Raw genomic sequence first — 13,350 nt, 5'->3', positions numbered from 1 at the left:
TCACAGGTCCTCAGGAACTATATATTATTGAAACAAATGTCACCAAGCTACTATTTCTGATGATTTAACTGTTAAATGATCTGGGGATACTGGGTATATATGAAGGGAACATCTTTAAAGGATGATAACTTTAAAACAGTTAAAAGTTCAAGCTTTTACTGACATATTTCATAGCTAGTTACAAAGCTATGATATAAAAAAAGACAAAAACAAGTGTATCCAGGAACCCATCAATTCATCACCCTAACATTTTAGGAAGAAAAGTTTTTACTCCCCTACTTCTTGGGCACAAGTTCTTGGGAAGCAAACTGAGTTAGGACTTAGAATCCAGACAAGGGGAGGAAGGTCAGAGTTAGGACAGCTAGAGCAAAAGCACTTCAATTAATCTTCTTAGGGACTTCATTGTCTATCTTGGGTACTTCTACTGTCTTACTTTCCTTCGTATATATGTGTGTTTGGTTTTATTTGTTTATTACTGACCCATTTTTTCTCAAGTATTACTCTGACATTGTGAACATGTAATTAAAAAAAACCAGTTTTAGTGAGTTTCAAGGTCAATCGGGACAGCCTTTGGCTAGATATGGGTCCACCACATCTCCCTGAGAACATAGCTAGAGGCTGAGCCCATCAGAGATTAACATGCTCTGCTTCTTGGACACTAAGATGTCAATATAAGATTAAAAATCAGAGATAATTTCTAGAATGTGCTATTAGACAAGAGTAATTGGATTTTCAAAGTAACTTTTTTCATGAATACCTTTATTAAAGCAACATTTTGTAAACATAACTCATGACAATTGAAATTCAGAGCCTTAAACTCAAAACAAATTTAACTGTACTTTTTGAATAAAAGGAGAGATAATTAAACAAATATTATCATAATTCTTGAAGAAATCAATACCTAGAAAATTCAATGAGTAATTACATGTTCATCAGAAAATTTTAAGAGGAACCATATAATCTTAAGGCTAGTAGAAGATGAAAACTTTTCCTAATTTGAATATCTGTGAAACCCCAAGTAAAAAGCCCCAGGTTAAAAAAAAAAAAAACTTGAATAAAAATATTAAGGAAAATATTTCACTGTTGATTGATCCACTAAAATTCCAGCGTCAAGTTGAGTCCTAATTGTTGGTACTAATTTTGCACCTCAACTGCAGAGGTCCCCAATAAATTTTAATTAGTGATTCTTTCACTTTTAAAAGTAGCAATCATAAAATCCTCATTTGAATAATTTTGTTGAACAATTTTTTCTAAACTTTCACTAGTATAATTTAAAATCTTTGATGTAATTTAAGAAATCACTAAATATTCACTTTAAGACAGTATAAGTTAAAATGAGTAAATAAGGGGCGTCTGGGTGGTTCAGTCGGTCAAGCATTTGCCTTTTGACTTAGGTCATTATCCCAGCATCTGGGATCAAGCCCCACATCAGGCTCCCTGCTCAGCGGGGAGTCTGCTTCTCCCTCTGCCTTTATCCCTGCTCATGCTCTCTCTCCCTCTCCTCTGTCTCTCTTTTTTTTTTTTTATGAATACTTTATTTTTTTTTAATTTTTATTTATTTATGATAGTCACACACAGAGAGAGAGAGAGAGAGAGAGAGGCAGAGACACAGGCAGAGGGAGAAGCAGGCTCCATGCACCGGGAGCCCGACGTGGCATTCGATCCCGGGTCTCCAGGATCGCGCCCTGGGCCAAAGGCAGGCGCTAAACCACTGCGCCACCCAGGGTTCCCTGCTCTGTCTCTTAAATAAATAAATAAAATATTTTTAAAAAATGAGTAAATAAAAAACACAAGTTTGGATTTACTTTAAGTAATTTGGATTCTTTAACAGATTTCTTTAAAGATTTTATTTATTTATTCATGAGAGACACAGAGAAAAGCAGAGACATAGGCAAAGGGAGAAGCAGGCAGAGTCCCTGCAAGGAGCTGATGCAGGACTAGATCTCAGGACCCCAGGGATCATGACCTGAGCCAAAGGCAGAGGCTCAACCACTGAGCCACCCAGGTGACCCTATTTAACAGATTTAAATGTGTTGGTGGAAATTCAAACTTTTTGAAATTAAAATTCATATGTTGAAATCCTGATCACAAATGTGGTGATATTAGGATATGAGGTTTTTGGTGGGTAATTAGGTTATAGGGGCAGATTCCTCATGAGTGGGATCAATGCCTATATAAAAAAGATACCACAGAGCTCCTTCACCCCTTCCACCATGTGATGAATCTTCTGGCACCTTGATCTTTGACTTCCCAACCCCCAGAACTGTCAGAAATAAATACCTGTTGTTTATAAGCCACTCAGTCTATGGTATTCTGTTACAGTAGCCGAAGATAGGCCTCAACAAAATATTTAAAAATCTAATTAATAATATTCTTTTAACTATTATTTTAATAAGCATCTATAACTTTTAAATACATAATCTCAAGCAACTTGATGATTTATTTATTTTTGTGTTTTAATTCAGTGGAAATATTTCTTATAATTTTAACTACAAAATAGAAGTACTGAGATAATATTTTTCATTAACTAACAAGTGCCCTTCTGAAGTTAGCATATCTGTATTTATCCGATTTGACATTCAGCTGCTAAAAGTGACCTCATAAACAAAAACTACATGATTTCTGGTGGTAATATATAGAATAAATATCAAAGGCCAAAAAAAGATATATTACTACAACAAGATCACTAGTTTTCATCAGTAATAGGAATTATGAAACTTCATGCATATTATTTGAATACATATTATCTGATGATTTTTCATAGACCCCTCACCTGGGACCATGTGAATGATTTTTATTAAGTCTTTCATTAAGACTCCTTACTTGGGGTGCAAATGTTTCATCTTTGTTACCTACATACATAGTCCCTTTACAAACACAATTATTCTTGAATTGCAATTAAATGGACTCCTTTATCCTACTGTATAAATAGCAAAACTTGATGCAAAAACAAATGTTTCATACCAGTCAATTTGGGAAAAGCTACTACATTTTAGGAACGCTATTCCTTTGGACTTAAAACTTTGAAGTGGGACCTGAATAAGGGAAGATGTTGAAGTGTCCAGCGGCCAACCAAAGTGTTAAAGATACACAGAAACACCCCTGAATATCAGCTGAAGTTGATCAAGTTGTGTGAAGTTTCATATGAAGCTTCATACATTTTTGCAAGTCTGTCTACCAAACCGTTGAAAATACTAGAAACTGACAAATAAGAGAGTTCCTCACAAAAAAAAAAAAAAAAAAAAAAAAACAACAACAACAAAAAAACACATTTGTTCAAGGGTGTCAGTAGTGGCTATCCTTTGGAGCAAATGCAAAAATAGTTATATGATCCTTAGTGGCCTATGAGTGAAAAAGTGTTTTTCTTTGATGATTGACACAAAGTTTTCTATTTGAAAATGCTTTACAAAGAACATGTGCTACTGACATTTTTCACTGTCCTTTTACAACATAATCAAATGGGTGCCTCTTGGAACACGAATTTCACCCTGCTGGTATGGATGTGTTATGATGATTGCTATAATATCTGGTAGGGAACTTTGAGGTTTAAATAGATTTTTTTTTTTTGAGAGAATGAACATTAAACCTTGAGATGAACATCTTGCCACCAACAGAAAAACCACTAGAACAAGATAACTGGTAACAACTCTGATTATTTCTCTATGAAAGGCTAGTCAGATTTTTGCTGAGAAACTACCCAGCCCTGGCAGAGGTCTGTGAAATGCCACTGGAGTGTATGAGTGCACATGTATATTATAGAGAGCCATGCCCAGAGCTCCATAACCTTTACATGAACAATAAGTAAATCCTTGCATTTATAGTTCCCCTTCTGCCCCAGTGGTATCAAACTGTTGCTGTTCTTTTGCCGATAGCCAGAAGCAAGCTGTCCAATAGGCCATTGGACAAATACCTGATTATTCCTTGGAATACTTCAGCCCAACGAACTTCTATTCCCATTTCAGCTACTAAAGAGCCACTGAAACATAGGATTTACTTTATGGAGGTCCCTGGGGATTGAGAACAGTGTGTCAAGCTATTCTCCCATCAACAGACTTGGGCTCTTTGGGCTATGAATGTCGAGATCAGGCTCAATGAAAATTTAAAGAACTTCTGGTTTTAAAATTGACATGGAAAAGTAGTATAAAGACTTCCAAAGGACAAACCTCAAATTGCTTGCACGTTTGTTTTCCACATGGACCTAGAAGTCCTATCTGAAACTTATCCTTGGACTTTATCCAAGACTTTTCTGTTGTAAAATGCTCAAGAGAAGACTTTCATTAAAGATCTTCAAATTGGGATGCCTGGGTGGCTCAGCGGTTTAGTGCCAGCCTTCGGCCCAGGGTGTGATCCTGGAGACCTGGGATCGAGTCCCACGTCAGGCTCCCTGCATGGAGCTTGTTTCTCCCTTTGCCTGTGTCTCTGCCTCTCTCCCTCTCCCTCTGTCTCTCATGACTAAATAAGTACATTTTTTTTTAAAAAAAGATCTTCAATTCTATACTCTATTCCTTTTTCAAGTCATCTTGAAAAAGACCTCCAAGTATAAGACCTTTCGCTTGAGAGAGTCATTGATGGTATTGTTTTTTCCTGACTCAGAATATAATAAGATTTTATTTCTATGAATTTCTGTTCTAGCCTTGGATAAAATAGTAAACTACAGAGGAATAAAAGCTTTCTTTAAGAAAGAAATAACTAGGGGGAGTACCTGCGGGGGCTCTCTGTTAAGCATCTGCCTTTAGCTCAGGTCATGATCCTGGAGTTCTGGGATCGGGCCCCACTTCAGGCTCCCTGCTCAGGGGGGAGTCTGCTTCTCCCTCTCCCTGCTACTCATGCTCTCTCTTGCTAGCCCTCTCTCAAATAAATAAGTAAAATCTTTAAATAAAAAAAAGAAAGAAAATAATTTGCTAAAATTATTTTTCCAACATACAAACACACAAGGTTACATATTTTTTTAAAATGACACCAATGTACATTGGTTACTGGAAGGAAGGATTCTTGTATTCATTACCAATGGCAACATGCCTGTATTAGTCTGCTTGGACCACCATAACAAAAATACCATAGACTCAGGAGCTTAAATAACAGAAATGTATTTCTCACAAATCTGGAGGTTAGGAAGGTCAAGATCAAGGTGCCAGACAATTTGGTTTCTAGTGAGAGCTGTCTTCCTGGCTGGCAGATGGTCACCTTCTTACCATATCCTCATATGGAGGAGAAAGAGGAGGTCTGTCTTACTCTACCTAAAAAGCTACTCAATCCATCAGATTAGCATCCCACATTTATGACCTCATTTAACCTTAATTACCTCCTAAAAGCCCTATCTCCAAATATAGTCACATTGGGGATTTAAGGCATAAATACGTGAATTTGTGTGTGTGTGGTGGGGGTAGGGTTGGGGGGAATTGCATAGTTCAGTCTCTAACAATGGTTTGAATAGAAAGCTATCAAAAATCTGCCTAGGTCTCGTTTCTGAAATGGGGAGTCGCTCTACAGGTATAAAGTTTCAGTTAGTCAAGATGAGTAACTTCTAGAGAACTAGAAATCTGTACAACATAGTATCTATAGTTAAACAATACTACATCATATGCTAAAAACCTGTCAAGAGTAGATCTCAAGTTGTGTTCTTAGACATACATAAAAAAAGCGGAGGGCAGGCAGGAGGAAACTTTTGGAAATGATAGATACGTTTATTACCTTATTTGTGGAAATGGTTTCATGGGTTTATGCATATGTTTGATCCTATCAAATTATATAAATTAAATGTATGCAGATTATATGAACTACACCATAGTAATCTGTTAAAAATTTAATAAAATGGTCTTGAACATGTTTGTATCTAGAATTTAACAATAAAGAAAGAGGAGGAGAAAAATAAGGTAGAGCATAATGAAATTTGTCTCTCTTTTGGTAAAGAAAAAGCCATCAAGACAACCAGGAACACTCATTTTTTCTCCTATCCCCTTTATTCCCCTTCACTATTTTTTATATTCCCCAAATGAATGACTGGGAAATATCAGAAAGGGAGACAGAACATGAGAGACTCCTAACTCTGGGAAACGAACTAGGGGGTGGTGGAAGGGGAGGTGGGTGGGGGGTGGGGGTGACTGGGTGACGGGCACTGAGGGGGGCACTTGATGGGATGAGCACTGGGTATTATTCTATATGTTGGCAAATTGAACACCAATAAAAAATAAATTTATATAAAAAAAAGACAATGAGGTACATACGAGCAACAGTAGTTCAGGGAAGCGTGAAACCTCAGGATGAGTTAGGATGATAAGGAGAAATCTTCCTGGGTGGCAATGTCTGAGAATAAGTAAGTTGTCATATGCAAATCTAGAACCATAGAAGAAACTCCAGGAGATGTACATACCCATCACTCTGTAGGAATAACATTCATTCAAGAACAAATGTAAAGACCAGAGTCTGAGAAGTACTTAGAAGGAGAGGTCTATGGTAGTATAAATACATAATAAGGAATTTGACCAAGTCAGGGGAGTCAAATGAAGAAATGATAACTGAGGAGATAGTAACTGAGTTGAAATTTGAACAATGAGTAGCTGTCAAGTAGGTAAGAAGAAAAAAATGTTCAAGGCAGAGGAGATGGCAGGGGCAAAGGAACTGTAAAGAGAATATGGAAAATATAAAGTACAGGAAGTGAGTGATTCTAGATGGAGTAGATAGCATGGGGGCATATAGTCGGTTAGGGATAAGCTTTTTTTAGTAAGATGGTTTTGTTTTGTCTTTGTTATGAGGTCAAAGGAAATCACTGAAGAGTTTTTACCGTGTGTGTGTGTGTGTGTGTGTGTGTGTGTGTGTGTGGTGTGCTAGGGATGGGAAATGACATACGCAGATTTCTATATCATTCTATTTGCAGTGTGAAGAAGGGATTGAAGGGAAAAACTAGTAAACATGGATTCATCTCCTTTCAGAAGGCTATTTAAATACTCAAGAACACAACAGCACTCTCTCGGATAAAGGAGATAGTGAGAGAGCAAAATGGGCAGATTTGAGAGGTACGTACAAGATGAAATTGACAAGTCTTCATGATGGACCAAATGTGAGAGGTGAAGGAAAGAGCATGTCTAGAATTATTCTAGATTTTTGGTTGTTAAACATAATGGTGGTACCAGTCATACAAAAGAGAGTTGAACCTCAGATTAGACCATCTTACAAGATAAAAGAAGAATACCAGAAACAAGTGACAGGTGACAGAAATCTCCAACTGGGTAAGTCACTGGTGGTGAGAGGTGGAAAACAATTGGAGGAGCCAACACGTATACGCCAGTTAAAGTATCTTCCAACGAGACCACATCAGGATTACATGGCTGACATGTAGCAAAAAAAGGTGTTTGCAGAGGGATACCTGGGGTTCCAGAGAGCCTTTCAGAAGATCAAAGCTACTTTCATAACAATGCTAAGATGTCATTTGTCCTTTAGAGAGTGAAATTCCTAGATGCACTTGGTGTTTATGTTCCAAAAAATTGAATGCAAAAGGAAACATGAGATACAAAGCTATCTTCTTCTAATTAAGTAACACTGAAGAAATTTGCAAAATTTGCAATCTGAGTTTGCAAAAAATCTAAATACCATTTTTCTCCCAATTTTTCTGAAAAATTCAGTTATTTTTCACTTTAAATATGTTGTATTGATTAGCATCCAATGAGATTACTATTTTTAATGAATAAATATTTTTTAATTCATAATTTAACTTTCAATACAGTCAACATTGATTCGTATAGCCCAGATACACAATTTGGGTTCTCAATAAAGGTAGAGTGTAAAGATATCTTCAGTTCAAGAAGTTTGTGAACAACCGATTTGAATAATCAGTAAGATTTTCTACGACACATCAACCAAAAGATAGCTTTTTAATTGCCAGGGAGCCATTTTCACTTCAGAAAAATAGAATGACTCCCTACAAATATTATTATTTCTCTCTGAAAAGCCGTGAACTAATCTACGGAACAAGCTGTTATTCAGAATATAAAGTTATTACAGAGGAAAATCATGAGAAACTGAGTACTTTATTCAGGTATTATGCAGGATTTCTGGTCTTGTTATATATTTGCAATGTCTTAAAATTCCATATACCTGGAAATCTGTTAAAGTTTTATAGGCAGGTAGACCCAGACATGGATGGTGCAGAGCAAAGTCACTGTGTGGAGCACATGTGAAAGATGGTCATGGAGTTTTTAAGGGAGAAGATCAATAAAAACAGCCCCACTAGTGGGTAGCTAGTAGCTCCTTCAGGCCAGGATTTCAGAGTTCAGTTACACCCAGTTCTGTTCACTGAACTTTCTCAGCATAACTTAGCAAAATGACTCTCTCTATGGGACTCTGTGAGTCCACTTCAACAGGAAGATGATGGACTTGAGCCGAAACTCTGAATTGGAGTGACACTGACTCCTGAAATGATGGATTGCCTACTACATGCTCATGTTGCCTGAGGAAGGAGCCCAGTAGGGGAAGAAGAATACAGGATTAGGAGTCTGAATTAGGATGACATTCAGGGGTGGGGCATAGAATTCTCTCAGAAGCAACGGGAATGGCTGGACTCTGCTCACAGGGCCTTGGGCAGTGATGTGATGTTGAAGAATGGTAGGAACCCGGCCACTTTGGTTGGTGGTAAGGACCACCAACCTCCAGAGGATGGGATTTGCCCTTGGGTATGTGCATTTTCCCTCTGTGCCTCTAGGGAACCCCACACTGATTGACTGAGATAGAAACCCTATTGGCTCAGGAATGGAAAGCCTCACAATGCAGCATCTGGACTTTACACTTGCCCCTTCTTCAGACGATCTGCTTATTTCACTCTACATCAGGGGTGGTTCCAGAGCTAAAGTGTGCAAGAACCTTCTGGAAAATTTAAAATATTCAATTCCCTCCTTTCTACCCCTGTCTGTTCTTTTGATTCAATAATTCTTAGAAGAGACCTGAATATATGTATATTATACTGTTCCAGACACACTCAGAAGGAGGCAATCTGTTCATAAAATTTTGAAACTGCTTTTCCGCAGTTTCTTGAGGTATAATTTTCAAATAAAGCTGTAATATATATTTTTAAATGGCATATGGCTAGAATATTTGTGAGCGGTTGCCATCTGGGTAGAAATCATCTTGTGAGGAATATGGTGTGAAGGGTAACTGAGAAGGCCTGCCACTGGACACCATGGCCCACATTTGTCAGGCGACGAGCCACATTTGTCCTGCACTTTCAGGGATGCACTCATTAATTGTAGGATTAAAAGGTTGGATGCAAAGTGCCAGGAACACATCTGTGGTTCATCCGGCTTTTTAACAAATAAAAAGAACAATGGGCAGTATTCAAAACTTTGGCTCTGAAAGGTGTGATAATGCCAATGTCAAGGCAATGTCAGCTTTTACCCTATTAATTGGAGCCAAGGCCCTGAAATTTTAATTTCATCATAGGCCTTCAAGTGTTGTATTCACCTCTATATCTCCAGACTAGAAAAGTGTTTGAGGTATAAGAGCTAGCCAGTAAATATTTATTGAATAAATCCTATGGAAAAGGGGCCGACAATCTTCCTTGTATTTTTTGTATGCTCCCTGGAATTGCTGGCACCACAAAAGTTTTTGCTGCCACTATTTACTTATGATTTTGCATGACCTTCAGAGAAGATCGAACTTAGATGTGTTCTGAGCAGAGATTAAGCACCTGCATAAGAAGAACTACACTTTCTTGATTTTCTCCTCAAAGTTACATCTTCCTCAAATAGGCAATGACTCAGGAAATTTTTAAGACTCTCCTCTTTTCCTATCTTGTTTCCCACTACATCCCATTTGTCATTACATATTGGGCACTCAGCCTCTTCAGTACTGTTCCCATCCTTCCTCGCCTTGTTATCCTCACTGCTTGCTGCACTAATTCACATGACCGGCCTGTTCAAATCAGCTCTGCTCACACCCACCTGCCTCCTTTCTCAGTCCCCTCCAGACCAATTACTGGGAATGGAAAGGATGCTTCTGGTTCAGTGGTCTTCAGCTGGTGGTGGTGTTTTGGTTTTGCTTTTTTTTTTTTTTCTTTGTTTATTTGTTTCTATTACTAAAAGAATTTTGAAAAAGTATTTTGCTCTCTCACGTGTTTCTGAGTTGACACCTACATTTTTAATGGTAAGTTTAAATAGCTGCAAAAGATGTGATTTCTAGCATATGTTAACTACTGACATTTTTGAAACCAAAATTTTTATATCACACTTTTAAATGGATTAATAGACTCGAAGTAGGAGTGATTTGATACCTACCTGTACCTGGATAGGTGTACATTATCAAGCTCTTTTTCTCCTCGAATCATTTTTTTTTTCCACTCCACTTTACCCATGGAATGTTATTTGAATTTAATGCATTTTATATTGGAGAGATTTTTATTCTTCACCCCATCATACTTTTCTGAAAGATTTTTTTATATTTTGAAATTAATTATTTAAATTTCTGTGGCTACAGAATTCTGAGATAAATACACGTATATACCACACACACATACACACACATATATGTATATATTCTGGATACAGTTGTGTGATTATTAATAACACATAAATGATCAGCAGCATGAATAGTATTTTCAAAGGTCCTTTGGCTTAGTGTCCCGAAGGTTTTTATACCCCAAGACAATGCACTGCATTAAAATTCAGGAAGGATGGGCAGTTTGCTTTTGCTCAGCAAAGCAGGAAAGGGCAATTGTGCATGGAAAGGTAGGATTTTGAACTTGACCAACCCCTTAGGAACACATGCATCTCAAGCAGAAGATTTTGGGCAAGAATTCACAGGGAAGTAAAGGCGCTAGAATTTGAACCTCCAAGTTGCCCATGCCCACAGACTCCCAACAAGATTCTGTTGTGTTCCCGTGAGTTTCACGGACACGAATTTGGAGACTTCTGTAATTAGTTTACGTCATACAACGGAAGTGAAGAGATTCTGCTGATGCAAGTAAACTCCCTAATCAGTTGACTTTAAGTTAATTAAAGGGAACTTACCCTGGGTGGTTCTGACCTAATCAGGTGAGCTCTTTAAAAGAGGATATAGGTGCAGAGGCTCAAATCAGCAGAAAGCTATGCTGTTAGCCTTGAAGACGTAAACTTCCTACTGTGGAGAGGATCATGCAGCAGGAAGGACCAGGCAATCTTTAGGAGCTAAGGACCTCGGCATTGAAACCACAAGAGACTGAACCAGTGAACCAGTGAACTTGGAATGGGATACTGAGTCTTAAATAAGACAGCCGGTCACCAGACCTGGTGGGTACCTGTGTCACAGCCCTGGGATGTCCTAAGCAGAGAACCCACCTGAGTCATGCCTGGACTCCTGACCCACAGAAATGATGATGGAATAAGTATGCATTGTTTTAAGCCACTAAGTTGTTGGTAATTCATTATGAAGCGATAGAAAACTGTTACACGGTTGAAACCATCACCACATGTCTCGGTTTTGCATTCTAGGCTGTGCTATAAATGTAAGCCAAACTATTTGGAAGCATACTCATAAAACATTATCTCATATGCTCTCCAGAATTGCCGAATGTTAACCTTTATTCATTTGAATAAAAATGTAATCTCCATATATGATTTTACAAACGAAAAGCTTTCCTGTAATGAAACAGTTCTAACATATTCCTGATGCTTAAAAGATTATTTTGTTCTTAACTATATAGGCTTGGCTTACAAACTCTACCACCGTTTTCTTAGAACTAACATCCTATAAACATCATCCTCTGTTTAACAAAGCCATCTGAATCACTGCCTGTTAGTTGCATAATTAGCCAACCCTTCTTTGGACAGAAAAGAAAAAGAAATCTATCTAGTAGTGAGGATGAGTCATATTTATTTTATTTCCTTTCTCTCACAACATCTTTTAAAATAACCAAACACTGGTTGGTAAATTAATAGGCAACAGTGACTGTGAGTATACACGTGAACATGTCTGTGTGTATTTGTATTTATACTGATTTTATTCCAGAGACAATTTGTAAGAGCACCTAAAACACACACACACACACACACACACACACACACACACAAAAGGGAAGGGAAACATGTTGGTTTGTTGTACCTAAATAGTCTGTAACAATGTAAAGCCTAACAAGATTTTCAAAGTCAATGAGTAAAACTAACCCAATCTATACAGAGAAACACTGTCACAAGAGTCATCTTTTAAGGGACCAAACAGATGATTCAGTGTCCTTGGAACATTTTGTTCACATGGAGAGCCTACCAGATTCTGCATATTTCACATATGCCAGACACATCCTCTTTCTACGGGCTTTATTTGAGTTGCCCACAACATTTCCTTATAGCAGCAGGTCTCTGTGGAGAGAAATGTACCTTGGCAGTATCACAGTGTGAACAATATTGAATTAAGTTTGTTCAAAGGGATATCCCCATCAGGCCATTTTAGAGAAATAAGCAAATACCTATCCCTATGCTCAGAACTGTCCACCCATCATTTTGGGCACTGGTACTTAATCTTATGTAGACATTTGTCTTTACATATCCCTCTCTATATGCATATCTTTATATCATCAAGCCAATTCATAATGTAATTATTAAATTACATTACTTTACTAAATTTGTGTGATTCTACTGGTCTTAAAGCATTTTAGGATCCACTGAAAAAATAAGACCTGTACTCATAGAAATAAAAGCATGTCTACATCTGAGTATCCAGTATTATTTCAAAGAGCAAAAATGTGTAAGTTAACCACAGAGGAGAGGACAAAGTATACAGATCTAAAGAGCTACCACAAAGCCAATGAGGAAGAAGCTTCTATCATAAGTTCAGGAGTGTTGGTCAAAGGCCAGTACATACAAAACAAACACAGCACAGCTAAAGACAGGTTGGTACAGAATACAGGCTGTGGACGAGGCAGCCAGGGAGGTGGGCATCAGCCTCTAGAGCTTCACGATGTCTGGGAGATTGTTCTATCAGACTTACTATTCTTCAGTGTGATTCTATCATTCACCAGAAGAGGTTCATGGTCAGTTGACAGCTCATGTTATGTCTGGGGAGGAAAGATATGGAAAAAATACTAGACTGGAAGGTAAAAATCTGAGTTCCTGGCTTTTATGGCCCTAATGACATTAGGATACTGCACTTAATCCCTGATCTTTTTCTCCCTCCGTGGATATTCTTTTAAATAACATGAGAATGTTGAGACCTTTATACCATAAGTACAAATGCTTTGTGTGTATGTGTTCACTGGAGTATTTATCGCTCTCAAAACAATGACTGAAAATGCAAAAGATTGGGGTAGAATTATGCAACACATTCTTAAATTAAATCCTACACACAATTAAAGCATCAAGTGAAATAGCTGTTAACCTGTCTCCCTAATAATCG

The 13,350-nt window shown here is 37.6% G+C and overlaps 1 protein-coding gene across 6 annotated transcripts in view; it reads right to left on the bottom strand.

Annotated features, from left to right (window-relative positions):
- Nucleotides 1-13,350, bottom strand: part of HGF (hepatocyte growth factor) — an 80,813-nt gene that overhangs the window by 40,988 nt on the left and 26,475 nt on the right. Inside the window, exon 8 of one of the 6 annotated variants that reach the window (XR_013360300.1) lies at nt 12,946-13,012. The exons of the other annotated variants lie outside the window; for them this stretch is intronic. The gene's annotated coding sequence lies outside the window, so the exon portion shown is untranslated. The remainder of the gene's footprint in view (nt 1-12,945; nt 13,013-13,350) is intronic. 6 annotated transcript variants of the gene reach the window in all.

The sequence above is a fragment of the Canis aureus genome, chromosome 21, assembly GCF_053574225.1.
Source record: "Canis aureus isolate CA01 chromosome 21, VMU_Caureus_v.1.0, whole genome shotgun sequence".
NCBI lineage: Eukaryota > Metazoa > Chordata > Mammalia > Carnivora > Canidae > Canis > Canis aureus.
The sequence above is the reverse complement of the archived record's forward strand: the minus strand, read 5'-3'. Positions and strand labels throughout refer to the sequence as shown.